The sequence below is a fragment of the Rhinatrema bivittatum genome, chromosome 5 (genome assembly GCF_901001135.1).
Source record: "Rhinatrema bivittatum chromosome 5, aRhiBiv1.1, whole genome shotgun sequence".
NCBI classification, from domain to species: Eukaryota; Metazoa; Chordata; class Amphibia; order Gymnophiona; family Rhinatrematidae; genus Rhinatrema; species Rhinatrema bivittatum.
In genome coordinates this window covers 42,095,885-42,117,332 of record NC_042619.1, presented here as the reverse complement: position 1 = coordinate 42,117,332, position 21,448 = coordinate 42,095,885, and the positions used below count along the sequence as shown (strand labels likewise).

General features: G+C 41.5%; 1 protein-coding gene across 1 annotated transcript in view; it reads left to right on the top strand.

Annotated features, from left to right (window-relative positions):
• The window catches only part of ME3 (malic enzyme 3), a 289,196-nt gene that overhangs the window by 213,320 nt on the left and 54,428 nt on the right, over positions 1–21,448 (top strand). The gene's annotated exons all lie outside the window — the stretch shown is intronic.

Genomic DNA, 21,448 nt, shown 5'->3' with positions numbered 1-21,448 from the left:
AGATGTTGCAGTTTGTAATAGAAGCCATTTGTGCTGTGTTCCACAGTGCACGGATGACTAGCCTCCAAGAGGGTCCCCCCTACCCCCAAAAATAAAAATGTAGGCTCCTCTTACATCTCTTGTACAGGTGATTGGGGGCAATTATTTGTAGAGTATCAGATATTTATTATTTGAATATTGACACAAACTTCATTATGGGGATGGGGAAAAACCTACTTTACCTGAATGTAATCCACTTTGAAAGTGCCAAAAAGCAGAATATAAGCCATAAAAAATAAATATGCTCTATCTATAGTAAAATGAATGCAGTAGGTGTCAGGCCAGCCCTGGGGCTAAGATTGTGGACTCATGGTGCAAGAGATGAAGGTTTGGCCTGGATTTGCCTTGGGAGTTGGTGCATTCAGACCAAGGAGAACACGAGGAAAGCTGCCACTGCTGTGGTGGCTCCTGTCACCCAGCGAGTGAAGCTGGTGTGCCTCAGAGGAGGTAGATCTTGGACCAGCAATGGTTCCCAGCTGCCTGAACATGCAGTCTGTGGAAGAGGTTAGCAGCGCAGTCAAAGGTGGTGGTATAAAAAGTGAGAAGAAAAAAGCTAAATAAATTACAAAACATGTCCAGCTACAGCCAATTTCTCACGGCTGTGCTGGCCAATTTAAAAGTACCCCTTGGGCAGTGTCTGCAGGGGTCAGGAGCAGGCAGGACAGACGTGAGGTCTTCTGCCTGACCAGCCATCTTCCCTTTGGTTTAGGCCCTCTGGTGCTGGTGGCTGGCAGGTCTTATGGATGGCAGTGCACAGGGTAAGGGACTGGTCACCTACTGGAAGCAAGGGGACAGGAAAAGGAACCCTGGCCACACTGAATACAAACAGGGGTGAGCACCGACAAGACAGAGACTGACAAATAAGCAAAAGGCAGAGTAGATCCAGACACCAAACAAGGGACCAGACAAAGCACCGAAGAAAAACAGCACAAGGGGAACAATGGAGAGAGGGTTTATTAGAGCTGACCTTGCTGTGCCATGCTGCCTTCGAGGTGGAGACTACAGCGGGTCCAAACATGGCTCAGTGAGGACCCTTGCTGGCAGGGGGCTGCCTTAGCAGTCGGTATTGTTACACAATTCATGCTTTTCTATATTTGCAGACTTATTGGTCAAATTCATCATCTCCTTTTAGTGAACTGTACTCCACCATAAAAAAAAACAAAAACGGGGGTAAACCTGGGAAGATGATTAAAGTAGGAAAAAGACTGAAAAGAATCCTTAGTTTTAATTGTATGTGTTCACTAAGGTCATGTTTTTTTGGTTCCAATAAAATCTTCTACATATGTTTTTACAGCTTTATTAAAATCTCTTGTAAAACAACCAACCCATTTCTGTCTTTAAATTGCACAGTGAAATTCACATAAACATCCACAAATACTTTAGATGTATGTGTGGCGTACATTTCTCCAAGGACAAGCAGGATAGCAGTCCCCACGTGTGGGTGACATCATCGGATGGAGCCCAGGATGGACGTTTTACTTCAGAACTTCTGGAAGCTTTGGAACTGCCCCGCTGGGGGTGTGCTGCTCACCCGATGTCACTGCATCTCCATATGGGGCCCCACAGTTTCATCTTTTCCATAGAGCCTGCTGGTCGCGGTGTGTTTGTTTGTGTGTGTATGTGGGTTTCTCCCTCAATAGCTATAGGGTAGATCTTAATAAAGTACGCCCGCACGTACTTTTGTTCGCGCACCAGGCGCGAACAAGAGTACACCGGATTTTAATAGAGACGCGCGTATCCTTTAAAATCCGGGGTTGGCGCACGCAAGGCTGTGCAAAATCGGCAGCCTGCGCGTGCCGAGCCGTGCAGCCTGCCTCCGTTCCCTTCCACCCCTTTGTTTGAAGAGTTACGCCTGCACCGGCTGCACGATTCCCTGGCCCGGGAGTGGTTTCGAAGGCCTCGGCCACGCCCCTGAAACGCCCCTGGACCGGAACCACACCTGCGGCCCCGCCCCCGGATGATGCACCGCCGCGACATGCCCCCCCCAGGAAAGCCCTGGGACTTACGCACGTCCGGGGGCTTGCGCACGCCGCCGAGCCTATTCAACATAGGCTCGGCGCGCGCAGAGGGAACTTGGGGCAGGTACGCGCGTATCTTATGCGCGTAACCCTTTGAAAATCTGCCCCAGTGTGCGAGTTCTCAGATTTGACTGGAACTGCTTCTGGCAGGGACCCCTGTGTCGCAATTCATCCTTCTTTAGGTAAGTTTTTCATCCATTTTTCTAAGTTTCCTTGCTTTTCATTGGCCATGTGGTTCCCTGGTATCTGTCCATCGAGGTGGCATCACAGTAGCATAGTAATGACCGCAGAAACAGACCAAACGGTCCCTCCAGTCTGTCCAGGAGGTTTCTTGTGGTAGTGACTGCCGCTCCGGGCAGGTTACGCCCAAGCCTTCCATTATCAGTCAGGGTTTTGTCCAGTAGTTTGCTTTTTACCTCATTGATTTTTCACTCAGTGCCTTTAGAAGGCCAGCAGCTTAAATGCGTGCACTGTATGCGAGCACATCGTGCCTATCGTGGATCTCCTCTGACCTGAAGAAAGGAGAGGTTCTGCTTTTTCCATGCCAGCATCACAGAGCTCCGATGATGTGCACAGGGTGAAGGCAAAGAAGTATGGAGCTTAGTCTCATTGTCTTATAATCCACCTAACCTTTGCCTATCATTGTATAATACTATATAAATCTTATTTAGCAAATTACGTCCCCACATAGGAGAACTATTAAATTCTCTGTATGCTTCCTGATTCCATTGCAAATTGTTATACTGTTAATAGCTCCCTATTAACAGCTCTAACACAAAATTCTAATTTCAAAAGAATACGGTTTCAGATTGAATATATATTGTATATATGTTGTATTTTTCAATGAGTTTTTGTAAACAATTATGATATAAGGTACAAATTTTATTTTTGCATAGGCCACGGCGAAGAAATCCATAGGACTTAAACATATGTTTATTTCTTCAGTCAGCTCTTATTATGCCTGCCCTGCTTTTAAGTTCATATTTCAATTTCAGAGAACATCTGTTTTATCGTAGATAGAGAAACTCTTCACATTGCATTGTGTAGTTTGGAAGAAAAGGTTAGCAAAAGCAGCATTATATAAGAGGCACTGACCAACTGCCAGTCCATGTACAGAAAAGCTTGCTAAACTTGCCTTTGAATGTACTGTTTGGTATTAACTGCTTTCCCCCAGCATACTCATTTCTTACCATTTATTTATTCACTGTATTACAAGATTTTCAAGTATACAAAAAGATTAGCCCCAAGGAGAAATCCAGTCATCCTCCTGAACACTGGAATGTTCTGAAATGGAAAGGGTGGTCTATACATGCCTGGTCACAGTCGGTTGACCTGCACTATTCACGCCATTGGCTGCCTTCTCCCCTCCCCCATCAACACCACCCCTTTCTCTTCTCCCTCCTCAGTCCTCCCCCTCCATCATACTTCTGTGTTACCTTTTTGAGTCTTTAGTCTCTCTGTTTTTGGTGGCGCGATCACACCAGCGCACCTACACATGAGTCTGCTGCTGCCTTGACATGAGAAACAGATCCTTAGGAGTGTTTTAGTTTAGTTTTAGTTTATTAAGTTTTATATACGCTTCGGCAAGGATCCTAACCAAGACTAACAAAAGAGACCACATCTCACCCATTTTAAAAAGCCTACACTGGCTACCAGTCAATTTCAGAATACTCTTCAAAGTGCTTTCATCAATACACAAAGCATTACACAACCTGGCCCCACTCAAGCTCAAATTCCCTCTCCAACTCCACACCTCGACTAGACCAGTGAGACAAGCCTACCGAAACAATCTCCAGATACCACCAATGAAATCAGCGTTAAGCAAAAGAGCATTCTCCACAGCTGGTCCCAAACTCTGGAATACGCTCCCGCCAGAACTCAAATCAGTGCAATGCCCCATTATCTTCAAAAAAAGACTTAAAACTTGGCTCTTCCACCAAGCTTTTCCATAACATCAGACTGCACAATAATCTCTGCCAAGCTCCCCTTTAGGTCACTTTCAATCAAACTATAAGAGAACTATATAAGAACTTCAGTTAATTTCAACAACCTACAAGAGAACTATACAAGATCTAGACAAGTTCAACTTTAAAAAATTCTTTGAATTCCCATTGAATACCCCATAGAATAACTCAAGGAACTCCCCAATAAAAAAAAAAAAAAAATTTCCAACTCCAACTCCTTGGCAGTTCAAAAGTCCAACATGTAATTCCCTACCTATTGTCAGTCCTAAACTCTTTACACAACCCCACACCGATGTTATCTGCCTCAGCCTATATTAGGCTTTGTATATTGTATTTCTTTGTTATTTAACCCCATATATTTATCTCCAAGTTATTTCTACCTGTTTTTTGTAAGACATTTTCTTGTCACTGTTATTGTTCAAAATGTAAACCGAATTGATCAGTAATTCTGTTATTGGAAAGTCGGTATAGAAAAGTTCTAAATAAAAAATAAATAAATAAATATACCGTCGTATCGGGCATTCCATCACAGGATGTGTTATTTTATGAACCGGTGTGCTGAGCTCTTAGTTTCCCCCTCAAACAGCCAGATGCCAACCACTGGTATAGGGCACACATTGCCAGACACAGATTATAAATGGTTACAGAATTAGGAGCTAGACATAGCAAATTCTCATTAAAGTAATAACTTGCAACTGAAAACGGTGTAAAAGCATTAACCTAGTGAGCTAAGCAAAACATATCAATTGCAGCAATCCTGAGGGAGAAATGAGAGCAGAAGGTGATTTTGCCATTGATTGAAGATGATTTGTACATATTGCTTTGCTGGAAAGCTTTGTGATTTTAAGCTTAGGGTAGAATAGATATTGTGTGATGATTTTAAGAGTAAGCTAGGTAAATTTGTATCATCTTTCCCTCATGCCCATCCCAAATTTCACATACCCCCACGCACATTTTTTTTATTTATAGACCCATTAAGTGGGCAAGAGTAACATTTTTCACAACAAGAATCAGTCAGGGAATTTGATAAGGGAATAACCCAGCCCTTATCAATAGATTAATGGTTGTCCCCTTGTGGGTCATTACCAAAATAACATTAAATACACCAAATAAATTTCAAGGACTTGCATTAGATTATACATCCCTATTCCCTTAGCAACTTAATTAACTAATAATTCAACAAAACTAAGCTGCAGTCTAGCAGAGAGATAGTGGCCTTCCAATCTTTTGCACTGAGTGTCACATGTCCATACCCTTGGAGTCTGCTGTTCGGACTTGGTTGGTTGCGGGCTGTGGCGCTTCCATGGTTTTTCTTTTGGTTTTTTACCTTCTTTCTTCTCCGGATGGGGGCGCCCTGGCGCTCTGGGGATTTAGAGCAGTCCACCTGCACACCATCTACTGGGATGGAGCTACTAATTTTACAGTTCACTGCAATCTGCTGCTTTTTAAAAAACACTGAATAATTTTGTCTTACCTGCAGAGGTGATCACCTCACTCATCTTTCCCTTTTCCAGATCATTTATGAATCCACAGGTCCAAATACTGACCCCTATGGTACTCCTTTCTCCATTGGGAAAACTGGCCATGTAGTCCCACCCACTGTTTCCAGCCTTTTAATCAGTTACCAAGCCACAATACAATACTGCCTCCTATCCCATGACTGTTATTTTCTGAGTCGTCTCTCAAGTGGGACTTTGCCAACTGCCTCCTGACAATTCAAAAATACTATATCAACTGGCTCACTTATCTTCACCTTCCAAAAATTCTAAAAGATTAGTAAGACAAGACTTCCCCTTGCTAAAAGCATGTTGACGTTCCTCCATTAAGCCATGTCCATCTATGTGGCCATTGATTTTATTTTTAAGAATGGCTTCTACCATTTTGCCCAGTGCTGACGTCCAGCTCACCAGTCTATAGTTTCTCGGATAACCCATGAATCCCTTTTTGAAAAGTCAGCATCACATTGGCCACCTTCCAGTTTTCAGGAATTGTGGCTATTTTAAATAATAGATTACTAGTAACAGGTTAGCGATTTCATGTTTTAACTCTCTTAGAACTCTGAGCTGGATGCTATCTGGATGTCATTTTTAGTTTGTCAATCTGATCCATTGGGGCCGATGCAATACAGTGTGCTCTGCCGAGCGCACTGTTAACCTGCAGTCAGACGCGTGTAGAATAAGCGCTAATCAATCCCATAATGCAATAAGGGAATTAGTGCATATTCAACTCGCGTCATGAATCTAATAGCGCTCATCACATGCAAATGCATGTAAATGAAGCTATTCGGCATTCACTCCCGATGAAAAAAAAATGTGTCTTGGACGTACATTTAACTGTCATCTATTAACGCCTGCCTGGAGCAGGCGTTAATAGCTGTGTGCTTCAAAAACAAGCACAGAAAAGCAGAAAAAACTGCTTTTCTGTACTGCCTCCTACTTAATATCGTTGTGATATTAAGTAGGATGAAAAATAAAAAACAAAAAAAGTTTAAAAAAAATAAAAATACAGTTGGGTTCAGGAAACAGACACGCAACTGACAAGCATTCGCTTCGTGAACACTTGCATCGGTTTTCCTTACTGGCGGACAGCCGAGTCACGAAAACAGACACTGATAAACCTGGCGTCAATTTTTGGGACTGCCATCCACTGGTAAGGAAGAATGACGCCGGGTCTATCGGCATTGGTTTTTCTTTGCCAGCGGACGGCCGAATCACGAAAACCGATTGGGTTCTCGTTAGCAAGGAGGGGCTAGGGTCGCGCAAGCCTCCTTGCTGACGAGACCCCCCTAATTTAAATATTGCATGGTGCCCCCCTTGGTGGTGCCTGGGGCGCATTAAGAGAGCGGGCGCTGACTGTTCAGCACCTGCTTTCGATGCAAATTTATTGCAATGGCCCCATTGTGTGGTATCCTGATTGTTTAAATATATAGATCCTGTGGGTGGATGCATGGGTAAATGGAGATGAGAAAAAGGAATTCAAAGCAAGGATACAAACATTTTGGATGTAAGCAATTAACGAAGTAGAAGATAGTCCAATGAAAACTTGGATTTAGCCTGACCAGCGAATGCATAAATCCCATATGGTTATACAAATTATCTTTCAACCTCTTTTATCCTTCATAGATTATAATAAACATCTGGTGTTCCTTTTTGGTGTATGAGGAAACTAATTCTTGATAATTACTTGTATAACCACAGAATGAGTCTAGGAAGATAATGTCATTACTTTAAATGGTTTATGAGACGGCCTTTGCATGTAGGAATGACTTTACAAGTGAACTGGAGATGCCAGATGTGGATTACAAAATAAAACTATCTTATGAATATGATCCCAAAAGTTTGCTGGCATAAGATAAATTTCACAGAGCATGTCATATCCCATAGCACTGCAGACAAATCAAACAATTGTAGCCAACACCCCGGTCACAGCTGCTCTGTTAATATACAACAGGGATTGCCACAGGTCCTGGATCATTTTGTTCTAAAATTGTTCCCTTCCCCCAATTGCTTTTGCAGTAAAGATATGTATTCCATTTTTAAGACCCATTTCCCATTTAAAGCTAAATTTTCAGATTTATGCAGTTGTGACTCTGTTACTCTTATAAAGAGTGGAATGAATTTTCATAGTTCATTTGGCATCCAGTCTTAGTGCTGAAATTTTCCCCATTTAGACAAGTTTTAAAAAATTTAGTTTTTAATATATCATAGGTGTGGCTCACTTATATTATATTACACTGCAAGTGTACAGTTATCCGTACTGTTTGATGTTTTTCAAATCAGGTGCAGATTTGCTAACTGCACTCAGAAAACTAATTCAGCAAATTTGGTGCAAAACAACAAATTGAAAAAAAAGATCCAATGATTCTGCTTAGAAAACCAAAAACAGAGCATCCAGGGAAGAGTAAACCTCTCATTCTCACTTGGAAGTATTGTGGGAGTTGACATGTGATGGCTGTTTTTACTCACTCATGTTCCTGGGATCTCTGGATGCCCCTACACTGAAATATACAAGTTTGTAGATAAGGCCAACAACGTCTTTCTTAAGTAAAAGTCTAGTATTTGCTTCCTTTGGCACTTAGCTTCCTTTGGCACTATACTATAATACGTACATTTTTTATCTTTGCAAATTCTATTATTATTGTCATTTGTATCACGCTGCCAGGCAGCACTTCAGAGACACATAGTTAATGCTCTTTGGAGTTTAAAATAAAGGGAGGCAATCCATGGGAAAAACTAAACCAGGTGGGTTATAACTGAGATTGAGAAAGGAGCACCCATATTTGAGTAAGGCTGCAAGGTAGGATGCCTTTTAAGAGTGTCTATAAGAAAAATTTGGTAGTGGTATGGATAAATGTCATTCTAAGTTTGTTTTAGTAATAAGAACATAAGAAAATGCCATACTGGGTCAGACCAAGGGTCCATCAAGCCCAGCATCCTGTTTCCAACAGTGGCCAATCCAGGCCATAAGAACCTGGCAAGTACCCAAAAACTCAGTCCATTCCATGTAACCATTGCTTGTTTTTCAGTTCATATTTTATTGATTTTTAACATTATTTATACATCATACTTTGACAGGAAAAAGAAAAACATGTATATATACTTTCAATAAACACTAAAATTAACACTTTATATTCATATTTGTTAACTACATGCTTTCAACAAGGAATATTTTAAGGGAAAGAGAGCCCGGAATTTTAGGGAGTACTAACAAAGAAACAAAATATTAATTAACAGCAAAACAGGCTTAACACATATGACAAGGCATTATTTTCTTTTTTTTTTCTTTTTTTAATTTTTTCTTTTAAACAATTTCACAAAATTTACATGAAATATATTTCTAAACTAGAAAACGGTACATATACCTTCACATCAATATCAGTCCTTATATAGAATACATTCCATAAGCAATAAACATATTTAACTAAGGTATGCACCTAAATATAGGAATATGGGGGGGGGGGGGGCAATAGAATTATGAGTGAAAAAAAAAACCTTAATTCAAACAAGAATAAGATACGAGAGCTTCCCTGTTTCTAATGAGTCAATCCATCTCTGGGGTCCTGAGAGTGTCCCATCAGAAAAACCTTCAATTGCTCGGGCTCAAAAAAAACATAATTACTATTTTGAAACCTAACACAGCATTTGCTAGGGTATTTTAACACAAATCGGGCCCCTAAACTCAGAACCCTTTCTCTCATTTCAAGAAATTATTTTCTGCGTTGCTGAGTTACTTTTACCACATCTGGGTATATCCAAATTTGAGCACCATAAAATGGGATTGATCTATTCCTTAAAAACATTTTTAGAATATAATTTTGATCTGAAATAAATGCAAATGTTATCAACATTGCCTTTCTCTCTTTTATTTCTGATTCTATCGATAGTTCTAATAATTCAGAAATGTTCATAGATGGAATATTTCTCTCCCCTTCAACCTCTGTTCCCGGACAGGGTAGGTAGTAGGCCTTAGTACATACAGGTAACGCCACTTCAGGAATTTTTAGGATCTCTTTCATATATATTTTAAAAAGTTTGATCTGTGAAATCACTCTAACCACAGGAAAATTTATTATCCTCAAGTTCAATATTCTTAAGTTATTTTCGACCTTTTCCAGCCTTTTTTCAATTACCAAGTCAGTTCTTACTAAATTTTATTGTAAAGACTCCATCTTGGAAATTCTTTCCTTGTGATTTTGCATTTTTGAGTTAAAAGTTCCAATAAGATTATTATTTGTCATTGTTTGGTTCTTAACCTCAATTGTGGTCTGAGCCGGTGATTTCAGGGTTTCTTCAATAGCCTTTAAGGCGTACCACACATTCCGCGGTGTTATTTCCTCGGGTTGCCCGAGATTGATACTCACAGCTGAAGGTTGTGACCGGGACTCTCTGTTCTCCCTTACAGTTGCCGCCTGCAGCATGTTACCTGCGGTTATTCTCGCAGTCTGGGCTTGATTTCTTCCTCTAAAGCGCCCGATACCAGTTCATCTCAGAATCCTCCACTTCGTATTGTGGATTCAGCATCCACTTGCGTCCTGGGACTCACTCGGCTATCCTCCAGCAGCTCCTGATGTAATCCGCTCTGGGTTCCAAAAGTAGCTTGGGTAGATTCACTCTGAGCTGGATGCATCGACCTGGATGGCTCGCCAGGACGCAGAGTGACATTGAGGGTCAGGGGGGACAGCGTTCACTCCACCGGCATCCCCCCAGCGACCAGTCCTTCTGACATTCCGGTTGCTCCCGCGAAGAAGCCCTCGATTCGTCGCTGGAAAGGGTCAACCACAGGTGAGCTTGTCATTGCTCCCCGGATTTTCCCCTTTTTTTAGTATGGGGCATCTTGTTATAGGTATATTTTAAAGAAGAAAAAATACAACGCCTCGAGCTTGCTTCTAACACTTCCTATCTGGCAGCCATCTTGCCCCCCCCCCCCCCCCCAAAGCATTATTTTCATGATTGCAATATGTGACCTTGCCCAGGTTAGTTAACACTCCTGGCATACAAAAAAGATTTTAACTGTTCTACCATAGTGAAGACAAAATTCTCAACTTTATGACGCACCCAGCAATTACACGGGTATTTTAATACAAATGTAAACCCTAAAGCTAATACTTGTGATCTTAAAACTATAAATTCTTTTCTCCTAATCTGGGTGGGTCTAGATAGATCCGGAAAAACTTTGCTCATAGAATTCTGCATCTTTATTCTGAAAGTAAATTTTCATCACTTTAGATACATCTCTCTTGCTCACAAAGGATACTAATAATGTCACTCTGTTCAGAATTTCAATAGCAGAACTTTCTATGAATTGAGTTAAATTTTCCATAACCTATACTTGAGTTGTTCCGGTTTTCTTAAAGGTTTTCTTCAGAAAATAGGCCTTGTTTATTAATGGCATCTGCAATTCATCAAATTTCAGACATTTGACAAGAAACTTTTTTTTAAGTGTTTTGAGTGTCCTCTCCCAAAGCCCTAGGGAAATTAAGAAATCTTAAATTGAGATGTCTCGTTTAGTTCTCAAGTGCTTCCAACCTCTTTAAATGTAAGCCTATATCCTTAATCAAATGTATATTCATGATTTGCACTTGCGTTGTTTTCTGCTCCATTTCCATTGTTTTATTTCCTAGTTCTTTAATTTGCCCTCCCAGATTTTGATTTAAGGTTTGTATTTTCAATTCCATCTTCAAATATTTATTTTCACAATTTTGGACTAGCTGTGCAAGACTAGCCACAAGGTCCCATAAATTTTCCAGGATGACTACCGATGGCTTAGGGGGTAATTGAAAAAATGAGCCCCCTTCCTTGGTAGCCCCCCTGTCCCTGTTACCTCCGCTGTTTGGACCTCCAGGATCCTTCGGTTTTCCTCAATCGGGTTCACTGGAGACAAGAGTGGATCCAAATCTTCCAATTCCCTGTGCCCTGTTGATCCCAACAGGCTGGAGGAAAGTCGTGGTGCTAGCATGGTTTCACCTTCTCGGCGTCCCCTTCCCGTCGGGTAGATGACCTCATCATTCCGCGCCGCTTCCTGGAGGCAGGCCCGCAGTCTGGGGGACTAAAAGTGGTTTCCCCAGGCGGTGATGAAGCTCCCTCTCCATCTACCGTAGTAGGGAAAATCTATCCCTTTTTCTCCGTTATCTGGGCTGCATATGCTGTGATCCTCTTTTGGCTTTCAGATAATGCGGATTCGGGAGGATAAACCTGCATTTTTCCTTTTCTTTTCGCAGGCATTTGTATCGTAGTAAGAATCTGAGGAGCAGCTTCCCTAGCAGCTTCTCATGCCGCCATCTTGGGCTCTCATCTAGCCAGTAATACTATACTTTTGATACCCAGATCGATCAGCATTTCAAGCTAGCTTATTGCAGTTTCTGCAACTCTAAAAATCCACTAGAAACAAGAGATAAGGTTTAAAGTATTAAAGGTGAGTTAATAAGCGGGATGCAATTGAGGACAAGATCCACTTTATCTAATTGGACAAAGCTGCAAGAACTCAGTGATAAGAAAAAGGTTTGAACTCCAAGTGTAATGAGAATAAGGTATTACCATGATACTCTTGTATAATTGAAACCAGTCTTTTCTTATGTAATAAAATGAGTATAAATTAAGCAATTCCACACTTCTTGAGGCACAATAATATAAAAAATAGGAGCAGTAAGACTATTTCAGAAACAGTATGTGAAATAGTAAGTGAACCTCCAGTTTCCTTAGCATAATAAACTGGATAATTAGAATCAGTTGCTTAAATAATTGGGTAAAAATTACACTACACTGTAGAGTAAATCTGCATGACTGAGTTTAGGTATCCTTTCCTATATAAAGGCCCAAAATGGTTTTTTTTTTATTTAAAGTTTTTTATTAAGCATAATATATTTGTACAATGAACCACTTAACATAGTGAACTGATTATTGTACATGTGTTTAAGTTCAGTCTTCACCATGAAAATTAGTGGAACTCATTATCCCACAGACAAAAAAAATTTCAGAAGACCTACAAGAAAAGAGTAGTTGATGCTCACCTGTAGCAGAAATTAGCTACTGTCTGCAGGTCTTCCTGTGAGAGACAGCTACAAGCTAAATGAAATTTTGTTTTTTTTTTTCCCTGCAAGTAATCTCAGTTGTTTAGCTGAAGAAGCCTCAGCAATAAAGTTTGAAGTGATGTTTGAAAGAGAAGTCACCCATTGCACCCAGAAACCCTTAAATGGGATCAAATGTCATAAAAGAAAGCTGAAACTGCTGGGAGATTCGATCATCACCAGTTTGGGAATGCATTTTGATGGTGACGCAACAATTAAATGTCTTCCAGGATCCTCGGGTAATAGAATGCAAACCAGATAGTCCAAGTCATTGAAGAAGAAAGTAGGAACTTTAATATCAATGTTATCATTCATCTGCGGACCAATGACCTCAATAGAAATGGTATCCAAAAATACAGAAAGATTTCCAAAATCTAGGAAAGAAGATAAGACATAGCAAAGACTGCCTTTTCAGAAGTATTACCTTTTCATTGAAAGGGAAAAGAGAGGCTATGTTACATAGATAATTTCAATTCCTGGCTCAAACCCTGGTATGCAGAAAGTGGTTTTGGATACATTGGAGGCTGGGGTTGTGTCTGGAGGAGTAAAATGCTTTATGGATAGGATGGCCTACATTTGCTGTAGCAGGAAGGAGAATGCTAAGTGAGAAACTCAGCTCATATGTTATCAGACATTTAAACTAAAGAATGTGGATGGCAGGAGGAGGCCAATGAAATTGGCATGTCATCCCCAAGCAATACAGGACGTGAGAGGAGAAAATAAAATCAAGCAACTAAAAAAAAAAAAAAAAAAAAGCAAAAAAAGGTGACTAGAAAGTGCAGCAAATCAAGGGAGAAAAATTAGAAAGCTATGACCACAAATGCTTATAGTTTGGGCAATAAAATCCCAGACCTGCAGGCTCTAATGCTGAAGGTGGACATGGACATTGTTGCTGTTACAGAGAAATGGTTCACAGATTCTCATGATTGGGATACGGTCATACCGGACTATAACATTTTAAGGGAGGACAGAGAGGTCAGAAAAAGGGGAGGAGTAGCTCTTTATGTCAGAAACACTATCCAAGCAACTGAACTGCAAGAGACATGGGGTAGGAAGCATTATGGGCCATCCTAAAAAAAAGATTATATCACATCCATTTTTACTGGAGTGGTCTACAAGCCTCCTACTCAAGTGGAAGAACTAGACAGATATCTGGTTGAAGGGATCCAAAAGGTGGGAAAGAAGGGAGTGTTGCTTAATGGAGATTTTAAACTGCTGGTTGTAGGCTGGAGAATCCCTTCTGCAGAATCTACCAGAAGTAGAGAGAAAGTGGATGCCCTGCAATGGGCTGTGTTTCAAACTAATGGTAATTGAACCCACAAGGGAGGGAGCTATACTCAACCAAGTGCTCACTAACGGGGATAATGCCTCTAATGTCTGGGTGGGTGTCCACCGGAGCACAAATGATCATCAAATGGTATGGTTTGATATCGCAAATAGGATACAGAGAAGTCACATGAAGACACAAATTTTGTATTTCAAAAATATGGACTTTGTAGAAATTGGGATATACCTGGAGGTAGAACTAGAAGACTGGGAGAAAATGAGAAAGGTGGATCAACAGTGGGCCAAACCAAAAGGAGCAATTACAAAGGCCACAAATCTATATGTTAGGAAAGTAAACTAATGTAAGAGGAATAAGAAACCAATCTGATTCTCAAAGGAAATGGCTGAAAAAATAAAGGCAAAAAGAACAACGTTCAAGAAATATAAAGGATTTCAAAAAGAGGAACACAGGGAAGAATATCTGGTGAAACTGAGGGAGATGAAGAAAGAAAGCAAAAAGTCAGGTGGAAGAAAGGATTGCTAAAGAGGTAACATGAGGTGACAAAACATTTTTTCAGATATATCAGAGAAAGGTCTGAAGTGGTATAGTGAAATTGAAAGGTGATAAAGATCAATGTTTGGAGAGAGCTGAAGAAATGGCCAAAATATTAAACAAATTCTTCAGTTCAGTGTTCACTAAAGAAGATCCTGGAGGAGGACCATTGCTATTGACAAGATGTGGATGGGAGTAGAGTAAACGGAACTCTGTTTACAGAAGAGAATGTATGGGAAAAGCTAGGAGAACTGAAAATGGACAAGGCCATGGGGGCTGGATGTGGTACATCTCAGGAAACTGAGGGAGCTCATAGATATGCTGGCAGGTCTGCTGAAAGACCTGTTCAATAGATCTCTGTAAAAGGGAGTGGTGCCGCAAGTTTGGAGGAGAACGGTGGTGGTCCCGCTTCACAAGAGTGGGAGCAGAGAAGAAGCTGGAAACTACAGGCCAGTTAGCTTCACCTCTGTGGTGGGAAAATTAATGTAGACTCTGTTGAAGGAAAACTATCTACAAACTGGTGGGTTGCTCAACCTGAGACTGCATGGATTCACCAGGGGAAGATCCTGTCAGACAAATCTGATTGATTTTTTTTTTTGATTGGGTGACTAGAGAATTGGATCAGGGAAGAGAGCTCAATGTGATTTACTTGGATTTTAGTAAAGCTTTTTAATACGCTCCTGCATAGGAGGCCTGTAAACAAAATGAGAAGCTTCGGAGTGGGTGCCAAGGTAGTAGTGTGGGTTGCAAATTGGTTGACTGACAGGAGACAGTGTGTAATGGTAAACGGAACCTACTCTGAAGAAAGAACGGTGTTAAGTGGAGTGCCACAGGGATCGGTTTTGGGACAGGTTCTATTCAATATCTTTGTGAGCAACATTGCGGAAGGGATAGAAGGTAAAGTTGGTTTATTTGTGAATGATACTAAGATCTGCAACAGAATAATTAGAGAAAATGAAAGTGGTTTAAAAAAGCTTGAAGACTTGTCGAGGATTTGGCAGCTGGTATTCAATGCCAAGAAGTGCAGAGTCCTGCATCTAGGGTGTGGTAATCCAAAAGAACTGCATGTGATGGGTGGTGAAAGACTAATGTGCACGGACTGGGAGAGGGACCTTGGTGTGATAATATCTGGTGATCTGAAGGTAACGAACCAATGTGAAATCGATAGCTAAGGCTAGAAGAATGCTGGGCTGCATAGAGAGAGGAATAATCAGTAAGGAAAAGGAGATGGTGATGCCTTTATACAGGTCCTTGGTGAAACCTCCCCTGGAGTACTGCATTCAGTATTGGTGTCTGTGTCTCAAAAAGGATAGAGGCGATCCAAAGAAGATCGACCAAAATGGTGAGGGGTCAGCATCAGAAGACTTATGAGGAAAGGCTGAAGGATCTGAATATGGATATCCTGGAAGAGCAGAGGTGCAGGGGAGATATGATACAGACCTTCAGATACCTGAAAGGCTTTAATGATGCACAATCATCAAACCTTTTCCATTGGAAATAAATTAATAGAACTAGAGGTCACGAAATGAAACGCCAGGGAGGACAGCTCCGAACCAATATCAGGAAATATTTCTTCATGGAGAGGGTGGTCAATGCCTAGAATGCCTTTCCGGAGGAGGTGGTGAAGATGAAATTGTGAAGGAATTCAAAGGGGGCAAGGGATAAACAATATGGATCCCTAAAAGCTAGAGGATGGAAATGAAGAAAAGAGTGCATGGGGGTTAACTTGCTGGTGTGGCGATTACTACCCTTAACAAATAAGTCTTGATCCTGTTGATGCAACACCATCCTTGTTTTCTGCTTCAATGGCAGTGGGGAAAAGGGGAATTGAATTCGGAGAGTAACCAACGAGGCCCCCGACTTTTACAGTTTGGGAACAAATATGCATAGGGGTAACTTGCTGATCCAGCATTGCTTTTTGCTTCCACAGCAAGGATAAAGAGAAATTGGATTTGGACAGCAACCAACGAGGACCCTGACTTTTATGGTCTGGGAAACTGATAAGCATGGTGGTAACCTGCACAGTGTGACAGATACTAGCATAAGCTTGCTGGGCAGACTGGATGGATCATTTGGTCATTTTCTGCTGTCATTTCTATGTTTCTGTATTTCTATGGATGGGGTTACAAGAAAATTTCTAAACATTTGGGGCTCCATCCATCCACTTTCAGACACATAGTCTACAAAATGTTGAAGTCTACAGTAACCCTATTAAGTAGTGGTCATCTGCCAAGATCATTCCAAGAGAAAACTGGAAAATGATCCATGAAATCACAAAGAATCCCATATTAATGTCTAAAGATCTGGAGGCCTCTCACTGTGTCAACCAAAATGAATGAGAATGGTGTTCATGTGAATATAGTTAAGAAGAAACTACTACTTTCTAAAAAGAACAATTCTGGGGGGTTCCTACAGAACTTTACACTGTTTTTGCTTCCCAGAGGTCCCAAGACCCTGCAGCATCTTTCAGCTAGAATAGTTCAATTGGCAGCAGGAGGGATGATGTCACACTAGCACCAGGGACTAAAGCAAGTGCCATGTAAGGTACCTTGAGGAGTTCCTAAAGAACTATGCATCATTCGCACTTCCCGGAGGTCCCGAGGCCCTGCACCTTTTTTCAGCTGGAAGAGTTTGATTGGTGGGAGGAGAGCTGATGTCACACTAAAGCCAGGGGCTAAAGTGAACACTTTGTGGCATGCACTGCCAGTGCACCCCTTTGTGCAGAATTGGCATTCGCTGCATCCATGGGAGGAAAGGGAAAGTGGTTCTTTCCTTTAACACACTGCAACCAGTTGGAGGATCTATGGACCTTCATCTCCAATGTTTGAGTACCCCTGTGGTGAGTAATCTTAGTGGGGAAGCATCGGAAGTCTCTCTTAGCCTGGTAGACCACAATGCTCTAGTATTACCTCTACCCTATGTGATTATTGAGAGGAACTCCTCACTTGAAACTAGCCCCAGGAAATCGAGCTTGGACCTATTAAAAGGCAATCCAGGAGAGCTACTAGCCTTGAGTTCCTCTCCTGTTGAGACAACATCAAGCGAGAATATTGTCTCCATCTGCTAGTGGTGATGGTTCTACTGTTGTCAGAACATTGGTCCTAGTAGTAGTGCCTCCTCCACACAATCTGGGTGTGTTGAGTGTAGTTGAGTATATTTTGGAACATGTTGACATCATGCAGAGACATTTGGAAGGTTGTCACAAGAACGGAGACCTGCGTAGTGTACGTAGTTTCGCAATCGTGTGAGTTTTCTGCTGGAACTGTGATGAAATTTTTTATATCTTTTCGGACCCTATACATCTGAAAGCTTTCCTAAATGATAAAGCTGTGTGATTGCTTATTGAGGTATTAGGGCTTATACATATTGGGGTAGATTTTAAGAGGCGCGCGAACAGCCTACTTTTGCTTGCGCATCAGACTCAAGCAAAAGTACGCTGGATTTTAGTAGATACGCGCGGAGCCGCGCGTATCCACTAAAATCCTGGATCGGCGCGCGCAAGGCTATCGATTTTGTATAGCCTGCGCGCGCCGAGCCGCGCTGCCTCCCCCCGTTCCCTCCAAGGCCGCTCCGAAATCGGAGCGGCCTCGGAGGGAACTTTCCTTTGCCCTCCCCTCACCTTACCCTCCCTTCCCCTACCTAACCCACCCACCCGGCCCTGTCTACACCCCCCCCTTACCGTTGTCGGGGGATTTACGCCTCCCGGAGGGAGACGTAAATCCCCGCGCGCCAGCGGGCCTGCTGCGCGCCGGGCCGCGACCTGGGGGCGGGTACGGAGGGCGCGGCCACGCCCCCGGGCCGTAGCCACGCCCCGTACCCGCCCCCAAAACGCGGCCGAAACGCCGCGTCGACCGGGCCCGCCCCCCGACACGCCCCCGACACGCCCCCGACACGCCCCCTCCGAAAACCCCGGGACGTACGCGAGTCCCGGGGTCTGCGCGCGCCGGTAGGCCTATGTAAAATAGGCTTACCGGCGCGCAGGGCCCTGCTCGCCTAAATCCGCCCGGTTTTGGGCGGATTTAGGCGAGCAGGGCGCTGAAAATCCGCCCCATTATACATGTACTCTGCTTGAATGGTAGCCAAGTTTTTCTGTTTTCCTTTTTTTTTTTCTTTTCTCCCCTTTAGATAGGACTTGACATGTATTATAAAATCAAAATTTTCTTTGTGTAAATTCAAATATTTCTTTTATAATCCATCTGATGTGGATTTATTCATAGTCTTCTGTTTATGATTAAATGTTACTAAAAAAAATAGATAAAAAGAGCATACCAACAGAGAGGTTCCAATAAAAGCAAACATAATCATTGTGCCTATAAGTAAAGAATCATTTGAGTTAAAAAGGATTCCAAATTATCCTATTAATTGAAAAGCAGGTTGTCAATACAAAGAAAAAAACCAATAAGAAATGACTGTATGGCAAGGCCAGAAGTCTAAGAAGTAAGTTGGGAAAGTTAGAGTGTATAGCAATGAAGGATGACTGGTGGAAGGAGGAGAACCAATGAGACAGTGCTATATCGGAACGAAGTATATCACAATGATAGGGAGGATCAACTTGGTTGGGGGTGTGGTGCTTTATGTCCTGGAGGACATAGAGTCCAACAGCATAAAGAATCATAGACTAAATGCACAGTACAATCTATATGGGTAGAAATTCCATGTGAGTTGGGTAAGAGTATAATGATAGGAATATACTACCGTCCACTGACCAAAATGATGAGATGGACGATGAAATGCTAAGAAAAATCAGGAAAGCTAACTAATTTGGCTGTGCAGTAATAATGAGAGATTTCAATTACCCCAATATTGACTGGGTAAATGTAACATCAGGACATGCTAGAGGTGTAAAGCTCCTGGATGGAATAAACGACTGCTTCATGGAGCAATTAGTTCAGGAACTGACTAGCAAGGGAGCTATTTTAGAACTAATTCTTAGTGGAATACAGGATTTGGTGAGAGAGGTAACGGTGGTGGGGCCACATGGCAATAGAGAAGGGCAACCAAAATGATAAAGGTGATGGAACAGCTCCCCTATGAGGAAAGGCTGAAGAGGTTAGGGCTGTTCAGCTTGGAGAAGAGACGACTGAGGGGGGGGGATATGATAGAGGTCTTTAAGATCATGAGAGGTCTTGACCAAGTAGATGTGAATAGGTTATTTACACTTTCGATTAATAGAAGTATTAGGGTGCATTCCATGAAGTTAGCAAGTAGCACATTTAAGACTAATTGGAGAAAATTCTTTTTCACCTAACACACAATTAAGCTCTGGAATTTGTTGCCAGAGGATGTGGTTAGTGCAGTTAGTGTAGCTGGGTTCAAAAAATGTTTAGATAAGTTCTTGGAGGAGAAGTCCATTAATTGCTATTAATTACTTAGGCTATAGCCACTGCTATTAATTGCATCAGTAGCATGGGATCTTCTTGGTTTTTGGGTAATTGCCAGGTTCTTGTGGCCTGGTTTGGCCTCTGTTGGAAACAGGATACTGGGCTTGATGGACCCTTGGTCTGACCCAGCATGGCAATTTCTTATGTTCTTATGTTTTATTTATTTATTTATTTGTTTAGGAATTTTTTATATACCGACAACCGTTTGCACATCGTATCGGTTTACAAGTAACTTAAAACTTTCCAGCAATAGAGACATAGAAATGACGGCAGAAGACCAATCGGTCCATCCAGTCTGCCCAGCAAGCTTCACACTTCTTTTTTCTCATACTTATCTATTTCTCTTGGCTCTTAGTAACCTTAGGTTCTATTTCCCTTTCACCCCCACCATTAATGCCTTTACAGGGAACAATAACTATGTATACAAGAACTTACAACTAATACAGAAATGGAGTAACAATTTACAGGTTTGATGGCAATTTACAACGGCAATTTACAATTTCCAAGGTACAGTGGCATATAGTCAATAAACTGAGTAGAGAGCAGGGTAGACAATGGAAAGTTACGGGATGTATGAAGAAAAACATTAGGGTGGTAAAAAATAGGTTTCAAAAAGGGGTGTTAACAGGAGGGGGGAGAGTACGGTGGAATAAGCAGCAAATCGAAGTATTTGCACGGTGGGGAAGTAGCAGCGGATTGTACAAGGTTCTTCAAGGAAAAGTACTATAGTGATCATAACATGATCAAATTTGAGCTAATGACTGGAACAGGGAAATATGTAAATCTTAAGCTCTAATACTAAATTTTCAAAAGGGAAACTTTGATAAAATGAGGAAAATAGAAAAAAACTGAAAGATGCAGCTGCACAGGTTAAAAGTGTATAACAGGCATGGACATGGTTTAAAAATACCATCTTTGAAGTGCAATTCAGATGTATTCCATGCATTAAGAAAGGTGGAAGGAAGGCCAAGTGATTACCAGCATGGTTAAAAGGTAAGGTGAAGGAGGTCATTTTGGCCATAACAACATCCTTCAAAAATTGGAAGAAGGATCGGAAGAAAATAGGAAAAAGCGTAAGCATGGTCAAGTTAAGTTTAAAACATTGATAAGACAGGCTAAGAAACAATTTGAAATGAAATTGGCTGTAGAGGCAAAAACTCATTATAAAAACTTTTTAAATTATATCCAAAGCAGGAAACCTGCGAGGGAGTCGATTGGATCGTTAGATGACTGAGGGGTTAAAGGGGCTCTTAGGGAAGATAAGGCTATTGTAGAAAGACTAAATTAATTCTTTTCTTCTGTGTTTACTAACGAGGATGTTGCGGAGACGCCGGTTCCAGAGAAGACTTTCAAGGGTGATGAGTCAGATGAACTAAAACAAATCACAGTCAACCTTGAAAATATAATAGGCCAGATTGATAAACTAAAGAGTAGCAAATCACCTGGACCAGATGTTATGCACCCCAGGGTTCTGAAGGAACTAAAAAATGAAATTTTAGATCTATTAGTTAAAATTTGTAATCATTCATTAAAATCATCCATTATACCTGAAGACTGGAGGGTGGCCAGTGTAACCCCAAAATTTACAAAGGGCTCCAGAGATGATCAGGGATGTAGTCTGTTGTAATCTAGTACGCCATATGTTAAGATAGTTGGTTAAGACC